Raw genomic sequence first — 16,800 nt, 5'->3', positions numbered from 1 at the left:
CATATAATCTTTAAATACAAGCGTGATTTTGTTTTAAATTTTCCTAAATTCCACCATGACTAAAAAGTTACTTTGATAAACTTTAAATTTTGCTCTTTAGACAAAATCTACTTAATAAAATCTGTTAAAATTAATTAATTGATATTCAAAAAACAAAAAAATATGTTGTAAATCAAAAGAAAAATATCATAAAAGATTTGTTTTTTTTTTGTAAGGAAATAATTTTTAATTAATTTGTTGAACCATTTACTGAATTACCCAATTTTTTTTTTCAAAATTAACATCCATATGACCTGAATCTATTACTTCCTTAATTGAAAAACCCCCTAAATAATAATGATAAAAAACAAAACTGCAACAACAACTTATTTTTTATTAGCCCTGGTACAGCTTTGGTAATTTTTTCTTTTATTGCTATTCACTTGATTGTCCACTTGCCAGCCATGTAATGTCAGTTAAAAACAAAAAATTTTGCGTGATAATTTTTTCATGTTTTGTTTTTAGTTTTTTTTTCTACGTTTTCTTACTATTTTTTTTTTTTAATTTTTAGTAGATTTCCCAGAATATTGGTAAAACATGTTCTAATTAGTTTCATGTTGTCTATCAGTTGGTTTCTCCAAGGAACTGTTCACAAAACTTTTACATCCTGTAAGATAGAAAACTTAAATTTTATACACAGGGGAGGTGTTTACGAGAAACCTATATATTTCTCTCAAAGAAATTTTTAGTTCAAATCAAACTTACCTTATACTGCATTTAGTTCTGCTTTCGTCCACATAAATGGCCTTTTTGTATTTCTTAAACATGCCATTTTTTAACTATTTGTATGTTATTAATATTTTTCAAATTCTGGTAAAGTAGAAAAATTACTGTCTACTTTTTGAAAAATTATAGACAACCGTTTCAATGACAATATGTTTGCTCGGCTCTTGACATAAACAATTATTTTAAAACTGATTTTGTTAAATTTTTTAGTTGACAAAAGCAGGTTTTAAATAGCATAAACTGTGGAAGTTTTAACATTTAAGTAATTCTTAGATCTTTTAATAAAATTTGTCAGAATTAATTGTTTTTGTACTTTCCTGCCTTTTCAAAATGCCGCCTATTCCAAGAAAAATAAACATTTTAAATACATAGTAATTTTTGTTGTCTTGTTCAACTGAAATGTGCTATTTTGCAGACCCATTGTGTTTGATACAAATTTCTTTTAGTTATTGAAAATCTTGAAATTGTTAAAACTGGTCTACATAAAGAGCATTTTTATCTATGAACTTTTAGGTTATGGCAGTCTCAATAAGAAATAATAATAAAAAAAAACAAATGAAAGAAAAAATGTTATTTACAGTTTTTTTTTTAAATTTTATTTATGAATCGTTGTGTTTCTGTCTCTCTTTTTTTTGCGCTTATCTTTTTAGTTTTCGTTTAAATTCAAAATCTTTATAGCTATCTAGTAAAATCGTCATGTTTTATGTAACATGAAGTTGTTTTGAACCGGAATTCATTTTTTGACTTCTTTTTAATTTCCTCTTTTTATGCACACAATATTCGTATGTATATCTGCATATATTATGCACTTATAATCACATTTTCAAACAGAAGAAGTAAATTAATTACATATCTACAAACATACATACATACATAATATGTACATCATGCATTGAAATTTTAATATGAACAAGTAAAATTACTTGAAAAGTAAGTAAAATGAAAGAGAGGCAAGTCAATATTTTTTATCAATGTTAAAAAAAAAAAAAAACAAAATTCCTTGGAATAAAATCAAACTAACAACAAAAAACACTTCAACCACTATAACAAGAAAATCAATGTTAATAAAAAAAAGGAATGAAATGTTGCATCATCGACAACGTTATTAGTGGATCGGACGAAGTGTGCATAAATAAGTGCAAAATTTAAAAAATAAAATTAATTGCAGTTTTGATATAAGGGAAAAATGTCTTTGTTTTGAATGTGGTACGCATACATACAAATACATTTGTGTACACTTACATACATACATTTTACAAAATTTAATGTGAATATAAATATCTTCGGATTATTCAATACTAATAAGTAGGTACTCTATTTAGAGGTATTCAATGAATATGCATTAGAAACTACTATAAGTGAATTCAAAAGGATAAAAGCGGATTAAAGAAGGAAAGACTCCATTACTTTTGTGACTTCTTTAATTCAAATTCTCGTAGTTATATAAAATGCTATTGTATTCATTTGTTTTATTGTTAGAAAAATTTTTGCTTTTCTAAATATACTTCTGACTAATTCTGGTAATCATTCTATTTACAACTGAATAATTATTAATAAATGATTGAAAACTAAATTTTAAGATATTTTTAGACTAAGCCATTATAGTACTTAATTGGTAACATGTACTATATCTATAAGAATGCTTTGCTCATTTTGTTGACTGTAAATCAAAAATCAAGTCCGAATTAAGAAAACAAAATTAATACTGAATTTCAATTAAATTGATCTAAATTTTAGTTTTTTGTGCTAATGACCATTGTGTCGGCATTAAAATATGATATTTTAGGCAATTTTTAGCCTGTTATTTCATTTTGTCTCCTTGTATACTCCAATTGAGAATGAATTAAAAAAAATCACAATATGGTTCTAAATGAACTAAGCAGTTAGACATTTGGAACAAACAACATTCGATAAGGTTTACTTAGGACAGTTTTTGAAGAATTTTTAAATTTAAAATTTTTGTGTCCGAAATAGTTTCTTTTTGCCCCTACAGTTAAAATTTCCTACAAAAATTTAGAGAGGCTTCAGAAATTATAGTTTGAAAAAGGTCTTTAAAAAAAACTTTACATTGTAAAAAAAAAACTACTAAAGCTTTTTGTACATTTTGGAATATAATTTTTACCATATGAACACAACTTTGACGTTTATTTGAAAATTTCAATTTAGAGTTCTGTTCAAATGTTAATTTTTATAAAACGTTACCACATCATGAAAAACATAGCATTTTTATGCTGCATTTTAGGAAAAAAAAATTGATAACTAGAATTTTATAGCTGAAAATATATGCTAGTTTATTTTATCGGTTTAAGCGTGCTCGATTTTTTCGATACGCGATTTACTTTTATTTTACGTCTGCACTACGTATAAAACGCATTTAGGAAAAGTGTACAATGTCAAGAGCTTTTACTAAACTTTTTGGAACTTGATACTTTGTAAAATTTACGTCGTAAGCGCATTATTGAAGTCACGGAGAAAAATTGCAAATTTTTTTAAAAAATCCAATTTTAAATTTTTGAAAAAATTTCGACGAATTTTAACTTTACTATAAATTTGTAAATTACATTGAAGTCTGGTTATAAAATTGTAAACCTATTACAAAAAATCAAATGCGAATTGGAATGCATAATAACTGTTGTTTAATTTATTTAAAGTGTTATACTATCGACAAGAGTATTCGAGTAAGTAATATACGATTAGAATTGCAAATTTGACTTGTAAATAACTTTTTTGATTAATTGTTAGGCACATTATCAATAATTTATTTATATATTTAATTATTTAAGAATAGATGATAAAATTTTTACAAAAAATTATGGAACATAAGACAATAAAACTAAACAAAATTACTCTTGAAGTGTTAAAGCTCGCCTTAGGGTTAATTAACAAAATAGGGTTCACTTTTTAATCACACTTACATCACGTAGCGATTACGATACGGTTTCAAAATTAACGATTTGGATTTTGTTTAAAAAAGTGTTCGATCTTAACCCCTTCTGTTCATATTTATGTCATTAGAGCCCCACCCATACATTACAAAAACAAGATTTTGAATTAACATGATGTTTAAAAATTGATACAAATTTGGGAGGCATTGAAATAGCACATCATTTTCTCCTAAATTTTTAAAAAATATTTGCTGTCAAGAAATTAATTAATTAATACTTTATATAAATTTTAGAGTTTTCTCCTTATTTCTTGTATACATATCGTATAATTTGTATATTTATATAAATTACCAATAGAAATTAATGCCAAAATAGCTCTTGTATTTTATTTAAAAAAATTTAGATAAAATATTCATCATTATAACGAACATGATTGCATTAAATAAAGGAGGTTACGTGTTGACATCAAATTTTACGGCATACAGTTAAGTTTTCAACTGGAATGAATTTCTCTAAGATATACCAAAGACAATTAAATATTTTTTTACAAAAAGATCTGTTTATTTTTCTTTACAGTATAGTGTATCTTGATTTCGGTTGTTTGTTTCCGAAAATTTATACCTTAACAGTTGACATATTTTCTTGAAATCTTTCGCAAAAAAACGTAAGTTAAATTTTACAAATTTAACAAACCTACAAGTTGTCACAGGATTTAGTTTTTTTCGACTGCTTTTAACGAAATTAACAAACATACTCAATGGGAAAATCAAATAAGGAAAAGTTAACATCTGCTAAGCAACAAATTAACATTTTTAGAGAGAAATTAATTAAAAGGTTACTATCTTTCTGAAAATTCGAAACGATTGTTTGGCCAATATATGTACATAAATTTCCATAATTAAATTACGCAATACTTTCGTTTACTCAGCGAAGACAAATTTAGTAGCATTTATACGAGAAAGAAAATACACAACGAGATCGGTTATATGCTGACCACAACAGATTTTTCTTTCACTTTTTCACATTTCTTTAAGCATTGTATTAGAAGAATAAAGCAAAAAAAAAAACAATTACAATAATAATAAGCCTTTCTCAATAGGCTTTCCTTCTTCTATTCTTCCTTATTTTTAGGTCATCATAAGGAAAAGTATAGAAAAAAATTGCTATAGCAACTTCTATAATAAAGATTTAGTTAGATTCGAAGGAGAGCTTATATGATATGAATCAGGAAACGCTAAAATCATTTATCAAAAAAAAAAGGACAGAACAAAAACATAAAATTAAATTTAATGAAAGCATCAAGCATATTGTAAAAAAAAAAAGTTCATTATAGTTCAGCATTTATAAAAAAAGAAAATAAAATATTGGTAAATTCATTATTGCAATATCCTATAGGTAATAGAATTAACGTCAATACACAAGTAATATATTGTACCAACTATATTTCCTGTATTTTTTCTTCTCTTTCTATTTTCTATAAAGTATACCAGGTATATTTATTAACAGTTCATCACATCAAACCATATGAATGTGAACAAATTTTAATTGGATTCAAATTTCTCGTAAAATATTTTTTACAAAAAATTTTCTTGCAAGTATCGGATTGCGGGCTGTCATGGAGATTGTTGAATCCTTTGCCATGATTAATTAAAATATCATTTTTTTAAAATATCATTTGCTTCGTTTTTGGTTAAATAATCGCTCAAATTTATGTTATACGTTCAAATTGCAAATTAAGAATTTTTTGCTCCTATCAAAAGTTTCAATTACAATTATACCGACATATATTTTTATTATATTGCATAAAATTTTACGCTAAAAAGTTTAAATTTCCAAATATCAAAAGTTTAAATTAAATTTGAAATTTAATAAAAAATATTGATTCCGGTATCCTCTTTGGTTCCTTCTCTAAAACTTGGAAAAAGGGACCAAAGGAAAGGATTTTGATCTGATGGTATTAAAGTTTAACAAATTGTACACCAAAAAATTATATTATGTAGAACAGTGAGAAATTTTAAACAAGAGATGGACATTACTAAAGCCTTACAACAATGGAGGTTTTAAAATGGTTTATGCTTAGAAGAAAAATTATTTCTTACAAAGTACTATAAGAAAATGTTTTACAGTTTATCGAGATTTTTCCAACGATATCGCGAATATTAGATAACTATTTTGTGTTCACGTTCACTTTTAGGGAAAAAAATTGCCTCACTAATTCCCAGAAATATGCTTAATTCCCCAAATAAAAATTGTAGAACTTAAATATAGATCTACATAATATCTTAAGCTACGCAATATGGCCATCAAATTTAATGAACAATTTGCAATAAGTATTATTTGCCGATTTTAAAATTTCCTCCAAGCACGAAAAGTGGAATTAATTAATATGGTATAAAACACTTTTTCTCTATATACTCTTATCTTTCATATATACAGTGGTTCTTTTAAAGATTTGCTTAAATAATTTTCTATGCAAAGTCGTAAATATGTGTATACATTTTTTAGTTGTATTATATATTTAATTTCTTTGTAAAAATATTGAGGAGAACCACTGTATTCACTTATATGAAAAACTCAATTTTTCAAATACATATGTGAGATTGGCTCTCTTATAGTTTACAGCAGACAATATTTATATTACATATATACGTACGAACACATGTACGTATGTAAATACTTATAAATATTTATAATTGTGTAAATAAATACACAATAAAATAACAAATATGTATAATAATAATAGGTCAAACGTGCAGTAAATTTGATTGATAAATATTGAAAGTTTTCTTAGTTTGCTTGCAATTTAAGATGCATTGGGACTTTATTATTGTTTCGTTTATTGATTTCTTGTTACGTGTATATATGTATATGTACTCGTACATATGTTTAGATACGTTTACCCAACATTAATGTTAACATGAATGCTATTCACATTACCTCAACAACATAAAATCGATAATATCTTTAAAGAAAAAATGGGTTAATATGATCTCTTTTATGACTCTGCTGAAGAAGATTGCTTGAACAAAAACTTCAAAAATAAAAAGAAATTTAATAAAAATGAAAAAAGGATTCGACAAAACATAGAAAAGAAAAAAAAAATTTTAAAGTTAATTTTTTTTTTCTTTTTTACAAAATAGCATGAAGGAAAATTTAAAATTAAGTTTCATTTAAAAGAGCACTCTTTTTCTATAAGATTTCCGCTTCTGACGATGGATTTTTACTCTTGTTTCTTTAAAGGAAACAGTCAATTACATATATACATACATGCATTACATCCATACATATATGGCTTTGATTTTGAAATTTTTCTGTACATACATAGATTCCTTATTGTGTAATGGAAAAGAGATACTCTCCCATTCCTTAGTGAAGTAGATAAAGAATACATACCAATTCACTGGATTCTGGTATTAAGAGATAAGGCTTAATCTGAAGCAAACATTTAAGTTTATTAAACAAAAATATTAGGAAAAAGTGCTTTTCTAAAATTGCTATTATTTAATTTGAAACTGTTTTGGTTCATAAAATTACCCGAAAATAAATACAAGGGTTAAGGAAACCATTTAAAACATAATTTGTAAATTAATGTCTTCAATATGCGTGTCACACAACCTATCCTTTTATTAATACATATACAGTTCTTCGATCTCACTGTGATATGTTTAGAAAATTAACTTTTGGAAAGTATGCAATTATAAAATCTTGTAATTTTACCAATAAATGTCTTACTTACGTTGTTGAAAGAAAAAAAGCTTTCAATATTTTCTGAAAATTTCAAAAACCTTATTTTTTTTTGTATTGCAAACACATTCAAACTAACAAATTAAATAGATTTAATGTTCCTTGATAAATGCATAAGGCCTGGTACAAACAACGCAACAGAAGAACGAATGAAAATAAGAAAACTTCTTTTCATTCGTTGTTCTGTATAGAAAATGCTGTTCTATAAAATGTAATTTTCAATCTACAAAGTAATGAAAGAGCTATATATAATTTTGCCATAAATACTTTCAAAAAATGTAATTAAATTAATATAATTCTTTCTAATATCTATAGAATTTAAATTTTGAATAATCCTCGGCAGGATTTTTACACAAAATAGATAAACTAAATGTTAGTTACGTACATTTGCAACTATCTCGCTAATATTTATAAAGTTAAAGAAAAAGATTTTAATTAAATTTTAATGATGCAAAATAATTCACATAATATTTTTAATAATTCAAATGATTTCAATGTACTACATGGTTTTATCGTCTATCTTACCTTTTTTTTTATTGAAAATTAATTAAAGTTTCCTTATTAAACACTGTATAATTCTGCACTTTCAACAGCCAACGTTTAAGTAGAGTGAATTTTATATATTTTGTTAATAATATCTGTAACGATAAAAAAAAATAAATTAAAAATTTTTATTTCCTTATTATATGAAAAAAATATTAAATTTAATTTCAAATATTTTATCCAATTAATAAAATGATTTATGGTTTTATAATTGTAGGAAATGCATTCACTTGTTTCATTTAATAAATTCATTTTTGATAAGTGAAAGAGATTTTATAGTATTTTGCGCTATAAAACCAAAACTTCTGTTATTAAGGAATACGATAAGGAGTGGTCTGTATGACGCTAATTAAATTCTTGCTATAGATCATAAGAAATAAATTAATATGATATTGACTTTTAATGTTACTGTTACTGAGATCTTTTATGCTAAAATTGAAACATAAATATCTAACAAAATAGCACTAACTACCACTAATTGTAGTCGTGTTAAAGACACAAGTTATTAGTTTAAACTCATCAATTTGCAAAGAATTTGAACCTCATTACAAGACTTTCCATAATAAACCCTTAGATTTGCTGCTTGTAGATTTAAGATTTTATGAGACATGACTTAACAATGTTTAAACAATTTCTAAAAACCTTATTTTACGCACATATGAATATCACAATTTATCCGCTCCTTACAAAACTTTTAGTGTAGAGGATGACGTCACGTAAATTGTTATATACAAACATATTGTTTCTTTATTTAATCTAAAAAAATCGACAAAAACCGTGAATTGAAACAATTTTTTTTTCATTTGTTTTAAATTGTTATAAAATTTGTTTTGGTATCACGTGCCGATTGAAACGCTGTTTCGTAAATGTGTATCATTTCCTCTTATTTCGACATTACAAATTACGAATTAGTTCAATAGTCTCTCGTAGCTGTAGTTTAAACAAAATTAAGTTATTTCACCCCTAGTTTATTTGACAAGAAACTTCATATGTTGGAAGAATTTGGTTTCATCTCAACAAAACTTCAGCACGCAGTTTCATATAAAACGGTACCTCCTATTTAGAAAAATTTTAATGAAATTCGGGATGGAAAATTTTCTAGAAATTTCGAAAAGATTTTTCTTAAAATTATGTGATTAAAAAAATTAATTTTAATTATGAATCAGTTTGAAAATGTTGAGTTCCGATTTTGAGTTTTTAATGCGACAATTTTAATTTTGTTGCCCTAATTATTATAAAATGTACTGTAAAAAATACTATTGAATTCTTCAAATGAAAAGAATGTATTAAGAGAGCAAACTAAAAAATTACATAATTTTTAAAAACCCTTTGAATTTCATTTTTTCATGCCTTACAACAATGACTACAACAATTATAGAATTTTTCAATATAAGTTTAAAAATTAAATAGGCAACATATTTTATGAAATATTTTAGAAATAAATGTGTATATGTACACACAAGTATGTGTATACTAGTATTCAGTTCATATTATATTTTAAATTTCGTTCCAAAAGAGAGACCTATACAGTGAACGAAATTCAATAACGTTATTATTAAAGAAAATATAAGGAAATTTTATAGAAACTCGTAAAAAGTAAAACTTTATGTAAGTAACTTTTCTTTTATAAAAGTTCTTTTGAAATTTTTTCTTCTATTCAATATTTTAATGGGTTTAATATAGCAATACTTATATAAAAGGCATGCATATAAATTTAATAAAGAAAACCAACAAAATTAACATCCTTTTTTGCATACAAAAAAAAATTTAAAATTGAAATCTGTTCAGTAAAAATTTTATTTGAAAACTAAAAAGAACTTAAAGCTTTAAGGTCTCATATATGGACACACATGTGCATGCATTACAATTGTATATACTCGTATGTATTAAAATTTATCTATCTTATTATTATTAAAAAAATATCATATCTCTTTTAACAAAAATTACAATGAACTATCTATATAGGAGCAAGGATTTCACCTTTTCGTCTTAAAAAAAACACAATATGGAGATATGATAGTGAATAAATTATTTCCACATGACGTCAATTTACGAAAAATAAAAGGCAAAGTTAATGGATGCTTTTAAAACAACCATATGTGCTATTTTATGTGTAAGTGTGTGAGACAATCCTTTTATGGATAATGGATAATATAATTTTGTTATTATAAGTATTTCACTTAAATTAAATGGAGTCATATACTCAATAGTGAACATCTTGGAATTAAAATAAATCTATGTTGATGTTCATTTTCAGTAAAAAGCTTTTAGTTCTCGTAATCTACATTTACAATACTTATTTTTGATTAAAAGGGTGATTCAGAAAGGTATACAACAATATATGTCATTGGCTAGAGGATCGAAAATAGTTCTTTGACAACATATTTTATGGGTATAAAATTTAAGCGGTGCCAAAAGTGAAATCTATGTAGATAAGATATTTTTAATAAAATAAAATAAAATTATTCCCTGTGATACTTTAAAAAAATAATGTTTTACATAGTGTAATTAATTTGCTGTATTTCTTTTTAGGAGTGTTAATGATGCTCTTGTGATTTTGTTAAATTGTTAAGGCCTCTTTCAAGAAATTATGTAATTAGAGTTTCAGTTGCTCATTAGATAATTGGTTCGATTAGAATTTTTAACTATATTTTGCAATATTTATGTAGGATGATTTATTGCATCTTATTGAATAGAATCTACAAATTGTAATACGTAATTTTTCAGAGAACTTTTGAAGATGTTTACTGCTTCAACAAATTGGCATTCAATAGAAAGTATTTTAAAACAGCAACTGTATTATTAGTAAATTTTTAGAATCCAACAAAGACGTATGTAAACTCTGAATACGTGAGAAAAATGACTTTATGTTGCTCCATGTTTAAAAGAAGTTTTGAAAATAGAACATTATTTTTGAGCAAGACTTTATTTTAATACTTAGAGAAACACAATTTTCTTATGGTTGCCAAATATTTTGATACAACAATGATCTATGTTTAACTTTTAAAACTTTATATAGAAAAATTTAATATTAATTTTTAAAAATTTTAGTAGAAAGGTTGAACATTATAAACTGAATATGCCTTACTTTTTAATTAAAAGGACCGAGTTTTCTTCTATACATCTATATTTTTTTTCAATACATCTGGATGTCTACAATCTATACAGATATACAAAACTTAAAGTGTATTTAGTGCAAACTTAATCATTATTGTACACAAATTTATGTTTACGATTTCATACAAGCCTTTATATATTTTTATATCTTATCAAAATTAATTTGGCAAGCATTTTATACTGGCATAAAAATGAATTCCTAAAAGTCCCATATTATGAAGAAAATAAATTTTTATTTTGAATTCATTTAAATTTATTCTGCAACAAATAAGATATATTCGTATACGAGTACAAACAAATATTGTCTTACTCCCATTAGAATTTTCAGAAAAAATAATAAAACATTTAAAAATAAGATAAGGATTTTACATTTGAAATTTAAGTTGAACAAAATCGCGAAAAAACAAAATGACAATTTTGTTGTCAAAGAAGAAACAATTTAAGATTTTAAGTAAATTCCAGTATTTAAGAATTTTGTCCGATTATAAGTAAACACTTTTTTATAGTGCGTAAATAAATTTTTGTCAGCTATATTCCGAAATTTCTTATAACTTATGATTTTTGGAAGCTTATATATTAAGATTTTCAGTTGGATAAATTTAGAAAATTTTCAAACAATTTTTTTTCCGACATCCTTCTTTCTTCGATTCCTAGGATCTTTTGCAAAACAAAACCCCTGACAAATTGTAATATAACAGCTAGTTCAAACCGGGAGACTTCCATTTATTTAAAAATTTACTAAAATTATTTAAGGTGCCAAATTATTTAACTTTAGAATTATGAGCTTTAGATTGGAACGTTTTTAACAATCAAAGTAGTTTGTCCAATGTTTCACAAAAATTTAATTAGTTTTTTAACGATCTTTAGTTGAAAATATTTTTAACTCTTCCGCTACCTGTCTCCATATAGTATGCGTCTCAAACTCAAAAATTTAAAAATTTTCTGGTCGCTGTTATTTGATCATTCCAATGTATCTACAATAAAATATTATCCCAAATTTATTTACAAAATTTAATAATGTTTAATTCTGCTCAATAGAAATAATCGAAACTAATATTGAACCAATAAAATTTTTATAATTTATTACTATTTACTAGTTCTAAATCGATATTGATGTACAAAGTTCAATAGTTTACGAGTAACATTTAAGAATAATTTACCAATAATTGTAATTTTACAAAAAAAAAAATATTTTAATAAATTATGTGCAATGAAATGAAATTACTTTTAAGCTATCGCTTTAAAATGTCCAATGATTCTTGCAGTTTAATAATTTGAAATTTTTAATTTATTTATTAATATAGAATTTTTGCTTTTACATTTTCTTGTCTATTCAATATCTAATAACTTTCTTTGAAAATTTTAAGTAGATACTTAAATATAGTAGATAGGTACAATATGCAAAACCAGTTTATTTAAATACGTGTAAATTTCAGTAAAGAAATTTTGTGTTTTTTTTTTATTAACTAGAATCTTTTAAAAGTGGGCTTTTTAAGAATTTCAAAAAGAAGTTAAGAAAAGAAAATGAAACAAGTTTCTTTTTAGTTTTTGCTTCGTATACTAAACCATACTATTACAAATTAGAAATATAGAATTTATCGATTTCCTACATAACTATCAGACAACATAAGCAGTTATTTTTATAGCGGTTTTTAAAATCAAAATTCTATTTTATAGAATATTGAGGTTGTGTATTTAATGTCAGGGATTTATAATAATTTTAAAATAAAATTTATGTCAAAATTTTCATTTTATTGAACTAAGTGTTTCTTTTAATCAAAAACAAAAATAAAGTTGGGTCAAACCAATGGTTTGTATTGTAGCACTTTTCCCTTCAACAAGTGAAAATACTGCTTTTAAAAACAGTCTATGTATATCCACCACACTATTAAAATTATTTTCATTTATAAACGAAACTATTTCTAGCATTGCATATATTTAGGATGAACCATTTATGCAGTCTTTGAAATAAAGCAAAATTTAATATAAAAAGGGGTTAACATAATGCTCGATTTTAAGGGTTAATTGTGTGAGTTAAGAAAAATAATTATATTTTTTAATGTCATGGAATTTACCGTTAACTTTTTGCGTTTATAGAAATTTGAAAAAACTTGCGGTTTCAGAAATATAAGGTGTCAAAAATGCAAATTTTACAAATTTCAACAGGTCATAACTTGAGAGGGGGTGGAGATGGAAAAAAATTTTCTTCTAACGAAATGAACTACTTATTAATGTCTAAAAGCCCCTAAAATTTCAAGCTTCTACAGGCTGGGGTCTAGAAGAAAAACGACATCAAAAATTTGGAAAAAAAGGAGTTTAGATAACGGTAAATTTGAACGGCCATTTTGTTTTTCTAAAGTTTAACTATAGTATATCACGCTAGGGGAAGCTAGCCACTGCCTTTCTGCGTTTGCAAAATTTCAAAAATGCTTATGGTTTCATTGCAACAAATATTTAAAGAAGGCCATTTTTAGGGTTTTGGGGGGGTATAACTTCTAGAGGGGGGGAGATAGGTAAAAATTTTGTTCTACGAAAATAAGTTTCTGATAAAAATCTATGTACGTATTAAATTTCAGCTTTCTATCTTTAAGAATGTAGAAGTTTTGTAAACAGACACACGGACAGACGGACGGACGGACGGACGGACGGACGGACGGACGGACGGACGGACGGACGGACGGACGGACGGACGGACGGACGGACGGACGGACGGACGGACGGACGGACGGACAGAGTGAAACTAATAAGTACTTTTTTTCAAAAAATTTTTGGAAAAGTGCTAAAAAGTAAACAAGAAATAGGAATTCAAATCTTATAAGTTTCATGTACATTATGTACATGTGTATACAATGGATGTGTGTTATGCATATGTATAAAATCAAGAACGTAAATCCTGAATTTGATTTCATAGTTTTAGAATTCAAAAGTTATTCAAAAGTTGTTAAATTTCAATAAAATTTTTGTCAGCGGGAATTGTATACAAGTATCTTTCTTATGAAATGAATACAAATTTAAAAATTTTTAGTGATTATTCAATAGAAATTATTGTAAGTATATGTATGTAGATGTACGCATATATAAAGAAAATATAGTTATATTTTTCCAATTTGAAAATGTAGTGTAGAGCACAGCAAGCACACACAGTCTAGCATAGTACAGAGCAACACAGCACAGCATGTTCTTAATTGATATACTTATAAGTATAAGTATGTAGATATTAGAAAAAAATTTAAGAATAATACAAATTAACACATCCACAGATACTCATGTATAAAATTTTAGGTTAATTTTAGAAATAGTTTATTAGAACATTATGATTTAGTAAGAAAAATCGAGTTTCTTCTTTAATGTATAGTAATATTTTAAAAATCAAATGTACAGGCACATGATAATTCGCAAAATGAGTTTATTTTTGTATTACTTTCATGAAAATAAACAATAAAATTCAGTTAGAAATTGAATTTGCAACATATTTGCAAATTTTGTATTTTTTGTTTTTTTAAACTAAATTTCAAACAGCTTTATTTGGTTTTTTTAACAGCTGTTATTTACACTATATTAATTAGACTAATAAAATTAAGTTTATTTTTTCAAGAAAATTTCTCAAATTTTTAATAAAAATTTTTTTTAAAAAAATAGTGTTCGTGTATACGAATATTTGTAAATTTAATTAAATAGAAACTGCAAAAGATTAGAAATGTGTGAGAAATAGGTAAGTAATTCTCTTATGCACATTTAATTGCAAATATAAAATTTTTATTAATATCAAAAATAAATTAATAACAAAATATTATCCCTGCCTTCAATTGTTCAGATATACAGCAAATACTAAAAAAATTTGGAGTTCAATATTTTTATATGCACAAAAATGTGCAAAATGCAAAATTTAATGTAGCTAGTTGGCCATAATAATTGTGGAAAATGAGTATTTCAAGTATATAGAAAAGTTTAACTATGCTTAATTTTCACATTGGTTGGTATAACAGTAACGTAAGTGCGTATATGAAAATAAAAAAAGCAGTACACAGGTTGCTAAATGTCAAAATGTCATTATTGTTGTTTGTGACTTCTTTAACATTATATGAAACGACGGTGAATGCAAACGCATTTAACAATTAATTCTACCTTAGCTGAATCGGAGTTAAAGGTGATAATGCGGTTTGGAACTCAGGAATATTGTTTACAGGGAATATTGATTGCAAATTTTATAAGTAGTGCTTAGTATTTTCAATAAAATTTAGTTATTTAACAAAATTAGTTTTAAAAATTCTTAAAAATATATAATGGAATAAATGTAATTTTTATACATATATCTAAAATCCGTCTATGTAGACAACTATGCTTCTCTTAGTGTTATATAAAACTATTTTTTTCTAAACAGCATTTGTCATCAAATACTTCGTATAATAAAAAGAATATGTTTTTGTTTTATTAAAATTTATATTGAATATATGTACGATAAAAATGAAATGATAAATATAAGTAAGGAAAATAAAAATTCGGCAATATTTAAACAATGTAAATTTTAACTTCTTCTTTTATTAAATTTATTGAATGATTTTTGTTGAATTTTATATTTTATGCATTCATAGTTATAGATACTTAAATTTTATTATTTCACTGTTTGTTACGAGTATTTTGCAGAATTTATTGAAGAACTAAAATTTTTAGTGTAAATACAAAATAAAATCTCAAAATTTATTCTTATTCTTAGAGAATTACTATTACTTGTGTAAAATTTTTATTAAATATTTTTAATATTTTTTTATATTACGCATATTTTACCAAAATTTTTTTTTTATATTTTAGTAAACTCATACATTTGTGTATGATTGGTTTGAATACCCACTGCTCAAATATCATGTTTTATATAAAATTGTAAGAACATTTTATATGACACTTAAAAAACAACATTATTTTGTAGCACTTTTTGTAATTGGAATGTACTAAAAGTAAATAAAAGGATTCGTCAATGGATCTCTTTACGAAATTTTTACTCTACTACCTTCATACGACAAAAAGCTGAAATTTTATACGCAAATAGTTTTACAAAGAAACTTTTTCTGTAGAAGAAAATTTTAACCTATCCCCCTCTTCTACTCTAAAAGATATTATAACTCAAAGATCTATTTTTTTTACAATTTCTCAATTAAAAAGAAAATTCTCATCTCTGGTAATGTGTATCTGAAATCTTTGCTCAGACACACATTTATGTACTTCACACCCAGAGTTATTGCTAATACAAAACATTTTTTATTAAGAAACTAAAGCAATTCTATTACATTTCGTTATATTCATATTTTTAATACCTTCAATCATTATTATTTTAATTAATTTTTATTTTAAAAAAAAAAAAATATCAAATTGTACTACATTCAACCTCAAGGTGAATGATCGAATGACCTTCAATTAGTGACAGAAAATAAAAAAGAGTACTTTTCACTTTATGAGTACGAAATAAAAGTACTCGTATTTTAATAAATACATTTTGAGGTTAGAGTTTAATTTACTTGTTATCAAAACAATAATGAATAAACTTGTATACATACATATACACAAACGTATAGAATTTTTTTTTTGTGTATAAAAAAAACTTCATTTCAATTTTTAATTTAGACCTAAAAAATAAAATGAACTTAATAAATGAATGAAATTATAATCGAACTTTTCAATAAAAAAAAATTTATTTATAATAAAAACATTTGTGACAATATTGAAATTGAAAGGGGAAAATAAATCAAAAAAA

General features: G+C 24.8%; 1 protein-coding gene across 1 annotated transcript in view; it reads right to left on the bottom strand.

Annotated features, from left to right (window-relative positions):
• LOC129609725 (CDC42 small effector protein homolog) overlaps positions 1 to 16,800 on the bottom strand; it is a 67,608-nt gene that overhangs the window by 13,811 nt on the left and 36,997 nt on the right. Inside the window, exon 2 of the mRNA XM_055521835.1 lies at positions 7,920 to 8,032. The gene's annotated coding sequence lies outside the window, so the exon portion shown is untranslated. The remainder of the gene's footprint in view (positions 1 to 7,919; positions 8,033 to 16,800) is intronic.

This window comes from Condylostylus longicornis, unplaced genomic scaffold, assembly GCF_029603195.1.
Source record: "Condylostylus longicornis isolate FDR11 unplaced genomic scaffold, ASM2960319v2 ptg000040l, whole genome shotgun sequence".
NCBI lineage: Eukaryota > Metazoa > Arthropoda > Insecta > Diptera > Dolichopodidae > Condylostylus > Condylostylus longicornis.
The sequence above is the reverse complement of the archived record's forward strand: the minus strand, read 5'-3'. Positions and strand labels throughout refer to the sequence as shown.